Genomic DNA, 15,755 nt, shown 5'->3' on the forward strand with positions numbered 1-15,755 from the left:
TAAACAAAACGGTAAAAATCTCTGCTGCTATACTAACTTCTGGTGACAGAAGGTAGAAAAGTGGCTGACTGGGGTGGGGGTGAGGGTGGGAAATGGGAGCAACAAGGATGACTGTCCAGGGTATCTTGATAGTGGTGGTGGTTTTACAGGTATAGACATCTGACACGACTCAGAATTGTACACTTTAAATGATAGATGGGTGTGGCTCATTATATGTAAAATAATCCCTCAATGAAGTGCATTTACAAATCCTCACTCTTGCAGAGAAATGCTCCACTGAGGGAAACAGACAGTAAATGTGTGGATGAACACATAGACTCCACCTTATCCTAGATTTCACTTTCTGTCAGATAGAAAATTCCAGAGATTAACAATTCATCAGTTTTAAACAACTTCTATTATAGTGTATTATTAGAATTATTGTATTTTATTTGTAGTTATTGTTAATCTCTTTCTGTGCCTAATCTATGAATTAAACCTTATCAGAGGTGTGTGGCTGTGTAAGAAAAAGCAGTATATATAGGGTTTGGTATTTCTTCAGTTTGGGGCAGGGTCTTGAGATGAACCCCCTGTAGAAAAGGGGGTGACCGTAAAACATCTATCAGCAGGATGCAAGTGGTGGTAAGGAAAACAGTCAGGACAAGGGATCAGGGATGCGATTTAGAATAAGGGAGCTCAAGAAAGCCACCCTGAGAAGGGCTGGTGGAGACATGCCTTGCACATGCTATTCTCTCTCTGACAGGGGCTGCACTCCCAGCTTGCGGTGTTATTGAGGGACTTCTGGGGACCCAGAACCTCTGATGACACCTTTGTAATGGAGTCTGTACCCCAGACGTGGCACAGCTCCCTGCACATAGTGAGTCCACAGCCCAGCCCTCACTGCTGACTCTGAAGTCCCCAGGAGTCTTGCCTGCTCCTCTCCTCATATTTGAAATCACTACTCAGAGTTCTCCGCCTCAGCTTCAGGCAGACAGGGCCTAGGGTCTGTCTGTATCTCAATACAGCTTCCCTAGCCCCTGGCCCAAGACGAAATTCTGAGCTGACTTTGATCTTTCCAAAACTCCTTTAGGCACTTCTTTCCCATTGTTGGGTTCTCTTCAAGAATTTGATGCTATCATATAGCTCATTTTGCCTTATCACCAATCCAACATTTAGGAAAGATTCTCTATCAGTCATTTATTTACACCTTAGCGGGAAATAATTTAGATCAGTATTCCTCCTTCCCCAGAACATCTCTGACTGTTGGAGGCGTGGCTCTGCTACATCTTTTTCAACTAAGAAGATTTTGTTCTTTGTTGTAGACTTCTCAGGTAGAGCCTGCTGGAGAAGGGATGTGTTTCAGATGATAGGACCCTCAAATTGTTCTGCAGAAGGAGTCAGTTGGCTCTTTCCCCACTGGCCACATCACATTTGCTCCTTCCCGGAAATGGTCTCCACAGAAGACAAATGGCCTTACCAGTTCCTTACTTCAGAGCAAGCAAAACATGAAAAACCCCAAACACCAGTTTCTGGCCAAAGGGAAACACCCAAATCAGCACAGTTCAAGGTTTCAAGCAACTTATACGTATCCAAGAGAGGAAACTCAGGAGTCCAGGGTCATTTCAAAAGCCCAGAATTAAAACCTCTGGCCTCTTCCTGACCTTCCTGGCTTGGGAACTGAGGCCTCCCTTGTCTGGTATAAACTTGGGTACAAAGTCATTCACCGGCTTTCAATGATTGGTTCCTGAAACATGCCAGGCAGAGGGAAGCAGACATGAGTGGGACCGTCTTCAGAGGCGCTCCGAGTCCACCCAAAGCTGGAACTGTGAGCAAACTAAAGCAATGGTGTGCTGAGTTCAGAAACAGCAGCTGTAGGGACCATCGAGGGAACCACTGGGGGTTCCTATGAATTGAGCAGAGTCTTCGAGGGTGAAGAGGAGTTCCTCACACATAGAAGATGGACCAGTGTCCTGAGTATACTAGAAGCCAAACTGTCAAGCCTCTCTGAGTTCAGGTAGGTAATGTAAGTGAACGAGGCAGGTAGGATGGGAAGGATTGGGGATGAGGTCTAGAGGCAGTGGTGACATAGAGGGCCCACATCCTGCTTACAGGACCTGTGATGAGAAGACAGCCTGGTCTGCATTCAGTCTCTGTTTGCTCCATCTGCCAGGTGCCTTTGTGCAGTGCACAGCCCACACAACCTCACATGGCTTCCTTACATATGTGGGCTGGCCATCAGTTGCTTATTGTCCTGCTGAAAAAGAAGATTGATTTTGCCACATCTTACTTTTTTGAGAGAAGTCAAAGCCCAAAGCTTTGTTGTAAAAATTTTTATGTAAAAATTTCCAATGTGTCAAACACTGTTGAAACCAAACAAAATCCCTCCTCAGGCTGGCTCCCCCCAGAATTCCAGTTTGTAGCTCTGATGGGAAGCAACCCCCCACACTCTTCCCACCCCTGGGGACACATTCAACTCTCCCTCCTCCTCACTTGCACCACACAACTCAGTCCTTCACTGAGACATGATACAATCATTGAGGATACCCCGCCACTGCTGAATGCCAGGGAGATGGGAGGGGCTGGCCAATGAGGTTGATGGGGGACTTTAATTTATCCGAGCATCTCTGCCCTCTTGGCTGCCCCCACCTCCAACCCCTCCTGTTTTGCTAATGACAGATGACAAGCAGTGGACATTTATTAATTAAACTGCCCACAGCAGCCATGGTAAAACCCAAGGCCACATGCAGAGGTAGGGTTCAAAGCATTCCTGCTCTCCCCGCACAGGTCCCAGACTTGTCCAGCTCTGATGGGAGCCCGCCACAGCAGCCACAGCCTTGCACGACGGGCCTTCTGGGATCTGTCTGGACTCCACTCTGACAAATGAAAATCACCTCCACGGGCCACATAGTAATTAAACTCCTGGCATTCTTTTGACAAGAAATGTTCCTCTTGGGACATTCCCACACGCTGCCAAAGGACCCTCTGGGGCCTGCAAGCTCCCAGCTGATTACCAAGGGATATTTGAGGTTGGCCTTGACTGGGGATCAAAGGGGGATGGGAGTTCAGGGAGGAGGGTCATGGTGGGAAATGCCTGATAATTAAATCTGTCATTTACTTGTTCAGTTTGAAGCACTGATGTCTGTTTCCCCAGGACTGAGATGGTCACAGAGACAAAACCAGGCCTGAGTTCATTGACATAGACCATATATTAACATTTGTTGCCCAATTAGCTGAAGGTGTATTGATGCCAGTTCTTAAAAAGCAGTAATCAGGTGCAATTCCTAATGCAGGTCCTACAAGCAATGACTTCTAATTGCGTGTTGCCCACAAGAATGTAAATATGTCAGAGATGAGGCCAGAATCTGTGCCATTGACTGTCCCCAGACACAGTGCCCAGTCCAGGGCCTATGCACAGACATGTCAATTGCCTGAGGGACTCAGGAGCTAACCACATTCGAGGGCGGGTCAGGCAGAGCCCCATTGCACCAGCAAGGTGGTGGACCCCGGGGATCAGAGCCACAGGGGGGTGTCACAATGGGAAATTCCAGAGATCTCAGCCAGCCATTGGCCAGACAGACAGAAGAAATGACTTAACTACTGTTGCAGGAGGGCTCAGACAGAGACTGAGAGGGCACCAAAGATTTCGGGAAGCAAGTTTATTAAGTAAGCCAGCAGCTACTCAGCGGAGTCGTGTCCAAACACTGAGCCCCGAGAATAAATGGGGACTTTCCTTATATACCATTTAGAGCAAGTTACAGAAATGGGGAGGTATAGCTTGTTTCATACACAATCACATGTCATTGCATTGGCCACTCTAGCCTCTGGGGCGAGGTGACTCCTCTGCTCTCCAGATAACTTTCCCCAACTCTACTTTGTCTTTTGTTTCACTGTAGCACTCATCATCTCCCTTCCCTCTCCCTACTTTCCTGCTACATCCCCCCCTTGGATGCTCGGACCCACTTTTGAGTCAAAGAGCATCATCTTGAGCTAGAGGTTTGTATTTCCATAGCTCCATTACATAAGGAGCCATCTTTCTTTCTATAGTGGCGATCTCAATGGTCCTGAAAGTCTGCAGTACCAGGAGGATCAGGCAGGGTAATATCAGGCTTGCTCCTAAGACAAGGAACATTGCCTCTATTAAGGTCTTGAATCCACCAAGGGTTGAGAACCAGCCCCTGAACAGGTCATTGGGATTCCATCCCTTCCAGGTCTGTACAGGGACACAGGCAAGCTTCTTCATTTTATCAGTAATCTCTTCAGTTACCTCTCCCACATCATCCATCTATAAACAGCAGTTACTCAGATTGAATTTTCCATATTCTCCACCCTCTGAGGCTAGCAAATAATCCAAAGCCAAACGGTTTTGATAGCTGGTGTGCTATCAAAACTGTGTTGTTTGGTGAATATGTTGAGGGCTTTTGTTGTTTCATTAGTTATAATTTCAACCACTACCTGAAGCCAAATGATGCGGTTGAGCATACAGATCGGGGTGCAATAGCCCCAGGAGACATTTTCTGTCCTTGTAGCAGGACCATAATATTGAATGATCTGTCCTAGAGGCCATTCATCATCCTTCCAGTCCCCTATTTGTAGGGTATCTTGCTTTTTCCTGTTTATCCTTTTCTCATAAATGGAGACTCCTAATTTCTTGCCTTGTCTGAGGGGAAGCAAGAAGAAAGAAGGCTGGATGGTGCCCAGCACACAGAATCCGAACCAGTCGTTGGGAGGGATTTTGTAAGCTCGTTCCCCACAAATCCAATGTAGCCCCTTAGGCACCCGCCACTCTATGCCCTCGGTCAGATTATTCCAAGCTATTGCAAGCTTAGGGAAGAGGGTGAGCTTGGGGCTCCATGTGATTGGGAGCCCCTTACCACCGAGTCTCCTGAGTAGCATCAATGTAAAACTTTCGTCCCAGGCAGATCAAGTTCCCTACCAGGGTGGAGAATTGGCCTTTTGGACAGAAGATACAGTAATTCCCAATAATAGAGGTTTTTAGGAGCAAACACCGTCCCCAAGGCAAGGGAGAGTGGTTTCATCAAAGGGCTCTTGGGAGTTTAGCTCTTTTGCCTCCCATGGCCAATGGTCTCCCATATTCATTCCTTCACAAACATAACACGAAGTTACATTCAGAGTTTGTGCTATGGACTCAGCTATTGAGAGGAACAGATTTTTGGCTTTAACTGAGATGGGAAATTCACTTTGAATTTCCTCGTTAAAGGAGTGAAAGGCCTGATATGAGGAGCTCTCATGAGTGATCGTGATGAGTTGAAAATGCAGCAAAGTTATTGGGGTCTGTTCCCTCTCAATAGATTAAAATGCCGAACTTTTTCCCAACTTCCCAGCCTGTTTCATTGAGGTTAAAAATAGTGAAATTGACAGGGTGACAGGCACCAAGAGTGCAGTCAGGGGTGGCATCCCCTTTTAGTAAAAGAGCAGCAGTTCTATGTGAGGTATAGACCTCCCCTTTTAGCCAAGTTGCCCACCTTTCACAACCCCAATAAGGGCAGTAGAGTTGTTCATAGGATGCACAACCAGAAGTCCCACTGTCATCTTCTGGACATATATACTTGTCATCTAACCTATAGGTCCTTTCCCAGGCTAGCCCCCCACAGTTGCCCCAAGGACCAGTGTTTTCAGCTATTGTGGCACATTCATCAAAGTACATGGACACAGGTTTGTTGGGGTCACTAACCCAGGTGTGGTTAATGAGCTTCCTGGTGCTGGTGAAGCTTCAGACCTCTAGCCATTGCTCCCAAGGGCGATAGATGGGGTTAAAACAGATATATTGACCATCATGGAAGCACATTGAGTAAGTAGTATAGTTGTGGGTGCATGACCCAGGAATGGTACCTGCACAGGAATAGTAAGTATGGAAAATCAGAGTTTTGGTAACAGCACTCCCTGCTTGGGTAGTGCGCATACATGAGTCACAGTCCAAAGCCTGGGGGTCCCCAGGTAGAGAGCTGACCAAGATTAGAAAGAAGAATACACAGAATGGAGTCATCCTTGAAGGTGAGATGGGTGACTTCTCAAGCTTCTGCCATGTGTAGACTAGACAGCTTCTGGAGTGATGACAGCAGGGCTGATATCTCCTCATCTGTGGTCTCCTGTTGTCTCCTGGGAAGCAGGGTCCTGTTGGGGAAGGGCACCAACATTCCAAATGGTGATCATGCATGGTGAGGCTGGGTCAGGGATGCACTCCCACTTGAGGAGCACCACTCAACTGTGGTGGACCCAAGGAATGATCTCTGCTACTTTAATTGTGGTGGGAGTGGAAAAAAAAACAACAAAAGTGCTCCTCCAGTGGGGCTTTAGCAGTTGAACATTTTATTCCTTTACCCAAACAGCATGATCTGGTTTATAAGAGTGTGTGAGAGTGGTCAGGCTAATGGGAGTCTCTTTCTTACCCAGTCATTGATTTTTAGAGTCAACCCAAGGATCTGTATCTGCTGTCTCAGAGTGAGGTCACCTATTACCTTAAGGTCCCCTTGCAGGCCCTTGACTAAAGGGGGTGAACACCCAAAAAGAATTTCAAAAGGGGAGAGACCCATCTGTTTGGTGGGGCTTGACCTAATCCCGAGCAAGGCTATGGGCAGTAACTGATCCCATAGTAGGTGGGTCTCCTGGAGCAGTTTTCCCAATTGCAATTTTAGAGTCCTGTTCATACATTCTACTTTTCCTGAACTCTGGGGGTGGAAGGCCATGTGAAGTGTCCAAGTTATTCCTAACCAATTAGCCATCAATTGTACCCCCTCAGCCACAAAGGCCAGCCCATTGTCTGACCCAATAGACACAGGTATTCCAAATCGAGGGATGATTTCCTTTAGCAGGCACCTTGGCCACTTCTTAGACTTTCTCAGTCTGAGTGGGGAAGGCTTCCACCCATCCTGAGAAGGTGCAGACAAACACCAGCAAATATTTACAACCTCTGGCCTGTGGCATCTCAGTAAAGTCCACAATCAGGTTTTCAAAAGGAGTTCCTCCAACACTTTGCACCTGAGGTAGCACCCTTGACCCTTGTCAGGAATTGTTTCTGGCACACAAACCGCACCTCTCACATACTGTCTTACTTATGCTGGAGAGCTTGGGGACATAAGGTGGTCTCAAGAGCTGTCCACCCTGAGTGAGTTCCTTCATGGAACTACTTGACAAATGTGGGAGCCAGTGTCTCAGGTATGGCAATGTGGCCATCAGTAAACTTCCACCATCTGTCTGGTAGAAAATTTCCTCCTTCAGTCTCAAACCAAGCCTATTCTTGTGAAGTATGCTATGGATCCCATTCAGATAAGGGGCATGGGAACAAGGTAACTGTCAGTGAGGCTGAGGTTCGTCCTCCTGTGAGGGATGCTCACTTGGCTTCCCTATCAGCCTTTTGGTTTCCCTGAACAGCTGTTGTCTTCCCCTTCTGGCGCCTTCTGCAGTGCATGACTCACTTAGGGACCCACACAGCTTCTAGTAGTTCCAGAATTTCCTGTCCATACTTCACATTCTTTCCTCCCAAGTAAATGAGCCCCCTCTCTTTATATAGGGCCCCATGGACATGAATAGTAGTGAAGGTATATTTAGAGTCCATATAGATATTTACTCGCACTCCTGGAGTGAGCTGGAGCACCGGCATGAGAGCAATAAGCTCAGCCTTTTGTGCAGAGATCCCAACTGGGAGTGGTCGTGCTTCAATGACAGCCTCCAGAATTGTTATTGCATATACAGCAAACCATGTGCCTTCCCAGACAAAGCTGCTGCCATCTGTGAAATATTCAATGTCCAGATGACTAATAGGTTGGTGGGTCAAATCTGGCCAGCTAGAGAACACCTCATCCATAATCGCTAAACAGTCATGCTCCAGTGGACCTGAAACAACCAGTAATAGGGAGGCTGGGCTTACAGTCTTAACCTCTAGCTGGATACACAAGTATTCACATAACATGCTTTGATATTTGACCATTCGGGAGTTTGTTAACCAATAATTTCCTTTATATTCCATGAGAGTCAAAACAGAGTGGGGAACTCAGACTGTGAGTTCTTGTTCCAAAGTAAGTTTGTCTGCTTCAGCCACCAAGACAGCAGTGGCTGCCAGGGTGCACAGGCATGGCAACCAGCCTCAGGGAACTGCATCAAGTTGCTTTGATAAATAGGCCACTAGGTGGTGCCAGGAACCTAGCATCTGAGTCAAGACTTCTACAGCTGTCCCCAGTCTCTCATGTACATATAAGAAAAAGGGTTTCATCACATCTGGCAAGCCCAGAGCAGGGGCATTTGTGAGTGCTCTCTTAATTTCCTTAAAGGCCTTTTTCTGTTCTTCTCCTCATACTATCATTTCCCATTCTCCCCACTTTGTGGCTTCATAAAGGGGTTTTGCCAAGAGAGTATTTGGGGATTCAGATCCAGCAGAAACCTGCAGCCCTAGAAATTCTTTAATCTGTTGACAGGTCTTGGGGGTTTGAATGGAGTAAACAGCCTGTTTCCTCCCAAGGCAATTGTCCTTGTGACAGGTGAAACCTGAGGTATTTGACAGTATCCTGTTAAATCTGATCCTTCTTTCCATAAACCTTAAATCCTGCCTTCCACAAAAGGGAGAGAAGGAGGCAAGTTCCTTCCATACAATCCTCCTGAGTTGGTCTAGCCAACAGAAGATCATCTACATACTGGTGGAGTGTGCAGCCATGCTGGTTGGCTGAGAAAGCCTTTAGGTCAGATGCCAGGGCAGTCTCAAAGATAGTGAGGGAGTTTTTGAAGACTTGTGGCAACAGAGTCCAAGTCAATTGTTCCTTTTCTCCAGTGCTAGAATTTTCCCACTGGAAGGCAAAGATGGGTTGGCTCTGTTGGGCCAGGCAGATGCAGAAAAATACATTCTTAAGATCCCGGCAGGTAAAGAATCTTGCCTCAGCTGGGATAAGGTCCATGTGTATGGGTTTGGCGCTGCAGGGTGTAAGATAACAGCTGTTGAATTGACTGAACTGGCCTAAAGCCCTCAGTCCCTGGTTTTTGGACAGGCAGTATGGGGGTGTTCCAGGGAGACTGATAAGGCTGAAGGAACCCATACTTCAGGAGTCTGTCAGGATGCCTTTGGATCCCAATCTGGGCCTTGTGAGGAATGCAGGATTGCCTCTGGCTAACAGGGATGGCTCTTGGCTTTAATTCTACCTCCACTGGAGTTATGTTCTGAAATGGTCCAACGGAGTTGTCCTCAGTCCATACTCCTGAAATCTTAAAGGGAAGTTCAGGCATCTCAGGAATTTCTTTAGAGGCAGAGTTGCCATTCCTCCTCCTGTGCAACCATGAGGGTCAGAATCTTGGCTTCAGGTCCTCTCAGCTTTAAAGCTGCAATGCCATCAGACTCAAAGGTTTTCTGTGCCCTTAACTTGCACAACAAGTCTCAGCCCATCAAAGCCACAGGGGAATCAGGAAGGTAAAGGAACTTATGTCTTACTTCCTGGTTTCCAATGTTGCATTTTCTGGATACGAGGAAAGGGTGGTAAGTCTGATCTCCCGTGGCCCTGACAATAGTTGCCTGTCTCTGTGAGAAAGGGCCCATGGGTTGGGTTACAACCAAATAAGTCATGCTAGTGTCCACCATTAGGTCAATGGGATGGCCCCCATCTTCATCTGGACCATAGGCTCCTGGGGCCCAGTAGAATGGAGCCTGGTCTGTCCTAGTCCTCCTCACAATCCTCAAAAGTGGCCAGTCCAATGACATCTTCTTTCCAGGGGCTGCTTCTCCCCTGAGAAGGCTGATACTTTCCTTCAAGAACTTGGCCTCAGCCTCTGGTCAGGGGGGCCCTCTGGGGGTCCCTGGGCCATTAGGGACCTTCATTTTCTTCACAGCTGTAGGCACGCTTGTCCCACCTTAGTTCCTCTCTAGGGTGAGGCTGCTCTGGGGTGCTGACCACCATCCACGGGGATTGCCTCTTCTGCCATGGCCTCCACACTGGAGCTTGCCCAGCTGTCCAGCTAGAGCAACAGCAAGGAGGTCCACCCTCTTTTTCATCTTTCTATTGACCCTCCATTTGGCCTCCTGATCTCGATTGACACAAACTTTTGTGGCCACCTCCAGAAGCTGGCCGGCATTCATGCCAGCAAACCCCTCAGGCTTTTGCAACTTTCACCTTATGTCCCCCTGTGTCTGGCTGACAAAGGCTGCATTAATAACCCTCTGGTTTTTAGCCATCTCTGGGCCAAAAGGGATTTACAGACAGAAAGCCTCACATAGTCGCTTGTAAAACTGACTGGGGCTCTCATCTGGCCCTTGGTGGACTTCTGTTGTCTGACTCATATTGATGCCCTTTTTTCTCCTTCCTTCATGCCTCACAATAATGCCTCCTGATACCATCAAGCTGCTGATAAATTCCGGTCATCATTAGGGTCCCAGTGGGGGGTCCTCCTTGGGGAACTTGCCCTGAGCGTAAGCTTGGGCATTTAGAGTAGCCACAAGGGCATGGTCTTCCAGCCACCTTAGAGCCGCCAAGGTTATATGGCGTCGCTCCTCAGTATTAAATAGAATCAGAAGAAGCTGTCAGAGTCTGTCCAGGTGGGCTGATGAGTTTGGATGATGGACTGCATTAGATCAATCAGGGCCTGAGGCTTTTCCATGAAGGAGGGGTGTGGTGCTTCCAATTAAGGAGGTCTGTGGTGATGAAGAGGTGGTAGACGAATGTTTGCCTTCCTCATTGTATCTGACCATGCTGGTCATAATATATTTGGTGCTGGACCTCTCAGGGGCATCCGCTGGGTGGTGTCCATCATTAGATCAATGGGACAGCCCCCATATTGGGACTGTCCAAGTGTTCATTGTTGAACCTGGGGCCAGTCTCACAGGGTGCTGTGGAGTGAGGACTGGTGGGCTCAGAGTGAGCATGAGGTTCACGGGGACTGAGGAAGGTGGAGTTGTTGCCATCTCAAGGACTCCTGGCCTCGGCCTTATAGGCATATTTGCACCTGGATGCTGCTTCTCCTTCCAAGGGTGGGAGCGATGAGGTGGATGGCGGTGACAAAGGTGGGTACAGTGGCCCATAAGGAGGCAGAGTCCCCTACTAATATGGGTTTCTCTGGTTTTTACATTTTTCCTTGCATTTGGGAGCTGCTGCCACCCTGGCTACCATGACCCTACGTGCTTCCTCTAGGTGGGGCTTTAGCCATGTGGGCTGACTGAGGACTGCACCCTGCCAGCAATCAATATGAGGAAATTGATCTGGGTGTCTGGGTTCTCCTACAACCACTTCAAGAACTCTATTGACTATGAGCTTATCCAATGACCTTTGCAAGGGCCATCCTACACCAAAAGCAGGCCAGTCTGTTTCACAGAAGGTCCTGAGCTTGCCAGGAGTCAGCTTGACCCCATAATCTCCATTAAATCTCCTTTTAAAGTTCTTAAGCATGCACTCTAGGAGAGTGTTCTTACTCTGGCCTCCTCCCATTCCTCCTGTTTGCCAGGTGTCAAGACAGAAACAAAGACAGAAGGGATGAGGGCTGTGGAGAGGAGGTAAGGGGTCCTTCTCTCCAGCACACAGGGGAAAACAAATAATACTACTTGCTTCATCCATCTCTGGCCACTCCCCTTGCAGGGATTTAGGTGTCTCTTGGTCTTAGTGAGTCTGTATAAGCCCCAGAATGGAGGCCCTGTTAGGGCTCACCCTAGACCATATGAGTTTGCTATGGACCTGCAGATCAGGACTCTGCACTCACTTTGTAACCAGGCTATGTCTCAGACTTGCACTTTCACACACTCACACAGCACAGTACTTCTCCCCTGCTCCCTGAACCTGAAAGACATGGTTTTGCCCCAAAAAGAGGTTACTCAGGTAACCTCAGGTCTTTAGAAGTTGACCAGACTTCCCTTCTGCCTCCTGAGGCAGGCCTGAATTTGAAACCAGGTTCTTACTAGGCTGACGAGTGGGGCTCCCAAGTTGGTTCCTGAGAGTTTCTGGGTTCCTTCGTGCAACTGGAACTCGCCTCCTCAGCTCAGTGGGAGAGAGGTTCCCTCCCCTCAGATCAATATGATCCAGTGACGTGTGGCAGGGGCAGCCCTCCTGGTGGGCCAAGGATATTGAGCCAGCGATAAAGAGGTGAAAACACTGCCCTCTGAATTCCAGATGAGTGCCCCAGAAATGTTGCAGGAGGTCTCAGAGACAGAGCAGGCACCACAGCTTTCAGGAAGCAAGTTTATTAAGCCAGACAACAGTGATTCACCAGACTCAAGTCCAACAGCTGAGCCCTGAGAACAAAGGGGGCCTTTCTTATATACCATTTTGAGCAGATCACAGAAATGGAGGGGGTATAGCTTCTCCCATACATAATCACATGTAATTTCATTGACCACTCTAATCTCTGGTCTCCAGGTAACCTTCCCCACCTCTGGTGTTTCTTTGTTTCACTGTAGCACTCATTATCTCCCTTCCCCATCCCTGCCTTCCTGCCACACTGCAATCTCAGGGTTTATTTTAAAAAAAACAAAATGCAACTTGATTTTCCTATATCTGTCTTTGAGAACCCTGTTCTGCACCAAATTTAACTGAATCAATTTAAGCCAAGCTCAGTAATTCAGATTTTAATCTCATCTATTTTGGATTTTCTCATCTCCTGTTGAAGGACAACTCTATAGTTCCAGGGCCTTCTGTGCATAGGAGAGGGGGATGAAGGAGGTGTGAGTCAAGCCATGTCTTCACAAGCCTCTTGGGCAATGTCACCTAATCTTGTTAGTGTCAGCTAAATCCATATCTTTTCCCCTCTGCACATGAAGCCCTCCTAGGCCACTGAGACTTGCCCTGCACCTTCCATGTCCTCCTTGGGTCCATTGGAAAACCAGCTGAACCTCATTATTATAGGGCCCTGGGAAGCCCCTGGATGCCGGTGTGAAGCAGGGCAGTCATCCCCTCATTGTTCCAATAGGACACCATCTCCTCTGCCCTAGCATTTCTTCAACTCTGCCCCACTTTGAACTTGGTCTCAGTTGTGAGCTACATGAAGTCTACATGGACACCTGAAGAAGAGGGTCCAGCAACAGGGAAATGCAAAGGAGGGCATGCATTGATCTTGCTGCATCTTGTCCCCTGGATGTCACATGAGAAGATGGAGGTCAAGAAGGTAGGGGGACTTTCGGAAGACACACAGTCACAAGCAGTAGCATCAAGCCAGGGCCTGGGACTTGGTTCACCACTACTCAGGCCTCCTACTCGAACTAGGTCCTGACCTGGGTTCTAGCGGCAGTTTTAAAACATGGCCACAAATTCTTCGGTACTCTTCCCATTGAGACTAGGGGTCATGTCTCCATTTCTTGACTATCAACAGGCCTGTGCCTGTACACAGAGGTGACTCTACATGATTTCCAAACATAGGTCACCACAGGCCATCGGCTTCTGCCTTGTTAGACAGGACACTTGTCCTTGGAGTTCTGCACCTCCACGGAAGAAGTTTAACTCTTTTGGGAGGTTTCCATGCAGATGTTCAGACTGCCTCTGATCCCCACCTTCAGCTTTTTCAGACCTCAAGGGAAATCTTGTCTTTCTTCTCTCATTAAAGAGACAGCACAAAGTCACAGACAGGACAATCAGAATGGACTAGCATGAGTTACGGCTCAGCTACTCACCAGCAGTGGGATTCAGTGGCTTCAATGAGCAACTAGTAGACAAGTTTTTAAAAATACACCCTTGGGCTGAGCATGTGGTTCAGTGATAGTTTGCCTTGTGTGCATAAGGCCCTGGGTTCAATCTCCAGCCCCACAAGAAAACAACAAACCAACAAAAAATAGATCCTGACTTAGCTTTTTAAAAAGTTCTTAGGATATTTCCTCAAAATAGGGAAAATGAGAATGCTAAAATATATGAAGAGATGATTAGGCAAATGAATTCATTAAATTAGCTTCAGGTTGTTTTTTTTCTGTTGGAGGTACTGGGGTTTGAACTCAGGGTCTCATAAACCAGTCCATCAACCCTTTTTTTGATGGTGATTTTTTTCGAGATAGGGTCTCTTGAACTATTTGCTCAGACTGGCTTCAAACTGTGGTCCTCCAGATCTCTGGCTCCTGAGTAGCTAGGATTACAGGCATGAGCCACCGGTGCCCATCCAGGCTGATGGTTTTGTTCCTTCATTCCATACCTCAGTTTCCCCCTGTTAAACAAGGTCAATAGAATCTGTTTTACAATGTTGTGGTAAGGAGGTTGTAAGAGGGGGTGAGCTACGTGCCAGGTAGATGGTGCTCAGAACATTGGATTTCCCTCCCTTCCTGAGCATTCAGACCACACAGAGGCCCTCCTGCTCTTGGCTTTGACTTTAAGGAGCTTGTGGTCACGATGAGGATTTTGCACTGGAAGTACATGCATTCCAAATTGATGCCTAACTGGATATTTTCTGGTGTAAACTATATGTTGACTCTAACTTTAGCCTGGGGGAGATTTATTATTTGTTTCCCTTTCATGAAAGCTATAATAGAGGAAGAGAAAACCCTGCCTGGCACTTTCCAATTCCTAAATACACAATTTACAATTTTCTGGGATATTATTTAAGTTTATTTTAGCTACGGAGTCTCACCATCCCTGTTGGGTGCTTTTTTTAAGTTCCTGGTGGAATGCCTTGAAGGGTGGGAAGACGATCTGTCCCATTCATTAGACAGCAGGCCCGAAGCCTTGCAGATCCTAAGGCACCTGCAGAGGGACCCCGGGGTGGGGGCTGAGCTCACACCAAGCTCTACTTCTCATGGCCTGTACTGTGACAGTTGGGCCACTTTCTGCCTCTCCCGCTCTCTACTCATACTGAGGCCATGTCCAACCAAGCTCCAGCTTTTTTCTTTTCTCATGGTGTCATGGGCCCTAGCTGTGGGGACCTCCAAAAGGACAAATGCTGTTGCCAGATGTTAATGTCTCCCTCCCATCCATTTCTTGTCCTCAAGTCCTGTTTTTGGGAGAAAGCCTTCTCTGGCACCCAGTGGTGGGACCCCAAGGGAGGCCTGGCCTTCTGAACATCCTCTAAGGAGGACTTCAGCTCCTGGCCCTGTGGCAAGTGCTGTCATTAGCTACAGGGGTGCGGGTTGGGCAGCCCTGGGGAAGGAATCTTTCTCATTTGTCCTGTTTGCAATTCTTTAACTTCTGTCCTGAATTCCACCTTCTAGCTCCCCAATTCCAGTGAGCAGAAGACTCAAGTGCATTTTAAAACTCCCCAGCGGATTCTAATACAGGCAGACCCCCGGAAACACACTGGTTGACAGCGTTGCTAGGAAGCTGTCTCAAGTTACTGGATGTCTTTGAATTGTTCAAAGTCAAACACAAAGTAGTCCCCTTTTGAGAAGTTGAAAAAGAGCCATTTCCAAGGAGGGCAGGCCTGTGAGCGTGACAGACACTGTTCTAAGGACTTCTGAACAGTCGTCCTAAACATCACAATATCCCCCTGAGGTCGCTACTCTTCCCCTCTTCATTTTACAGATGAGGAATCAGGCAAAGAGACCTTTAGTGTGGCATCCATCTTGGAACCATGAACAGGAAGGAACCTGTGTTCTGAAGGTACTGCTACCTGCCAAAAGCAGCTCACCTGGAACCAACCTATTTCTAGACTTCATGTTATAGGAGGAACAGATGTCTTCTGATTTAAGGTAGGGAACGGCAAACAGTGACCCAGGGACCAAATCCAACCCACAGCCTGATAGTGTAAACAAAGTTTTATTGGAACACGGCCATACCCATTATTAACTTGGTATCTACATATTATTGAGTGCTGTAACAGGAAGGATGAGACAGAGACCTTATGACCTGCAAAGGTAAAATATTTAGTCTCTGGCCCTTTACAGAAAA

The sequence above is a fragment of the Castor canadensis genome, chromosome 11, assembly GCF_047511655.1.
Source record: "Castor canadensis chromosome 11, mCasCan1.hap1v2, whole genome shotgun sequence".
In the NCBI taxonomy this organism is placed as follows: Eukaryota; Metazoa; Chordata; class Mammalia; order Rodentia; family Castoridae; genus Castor; species Castor canadensis.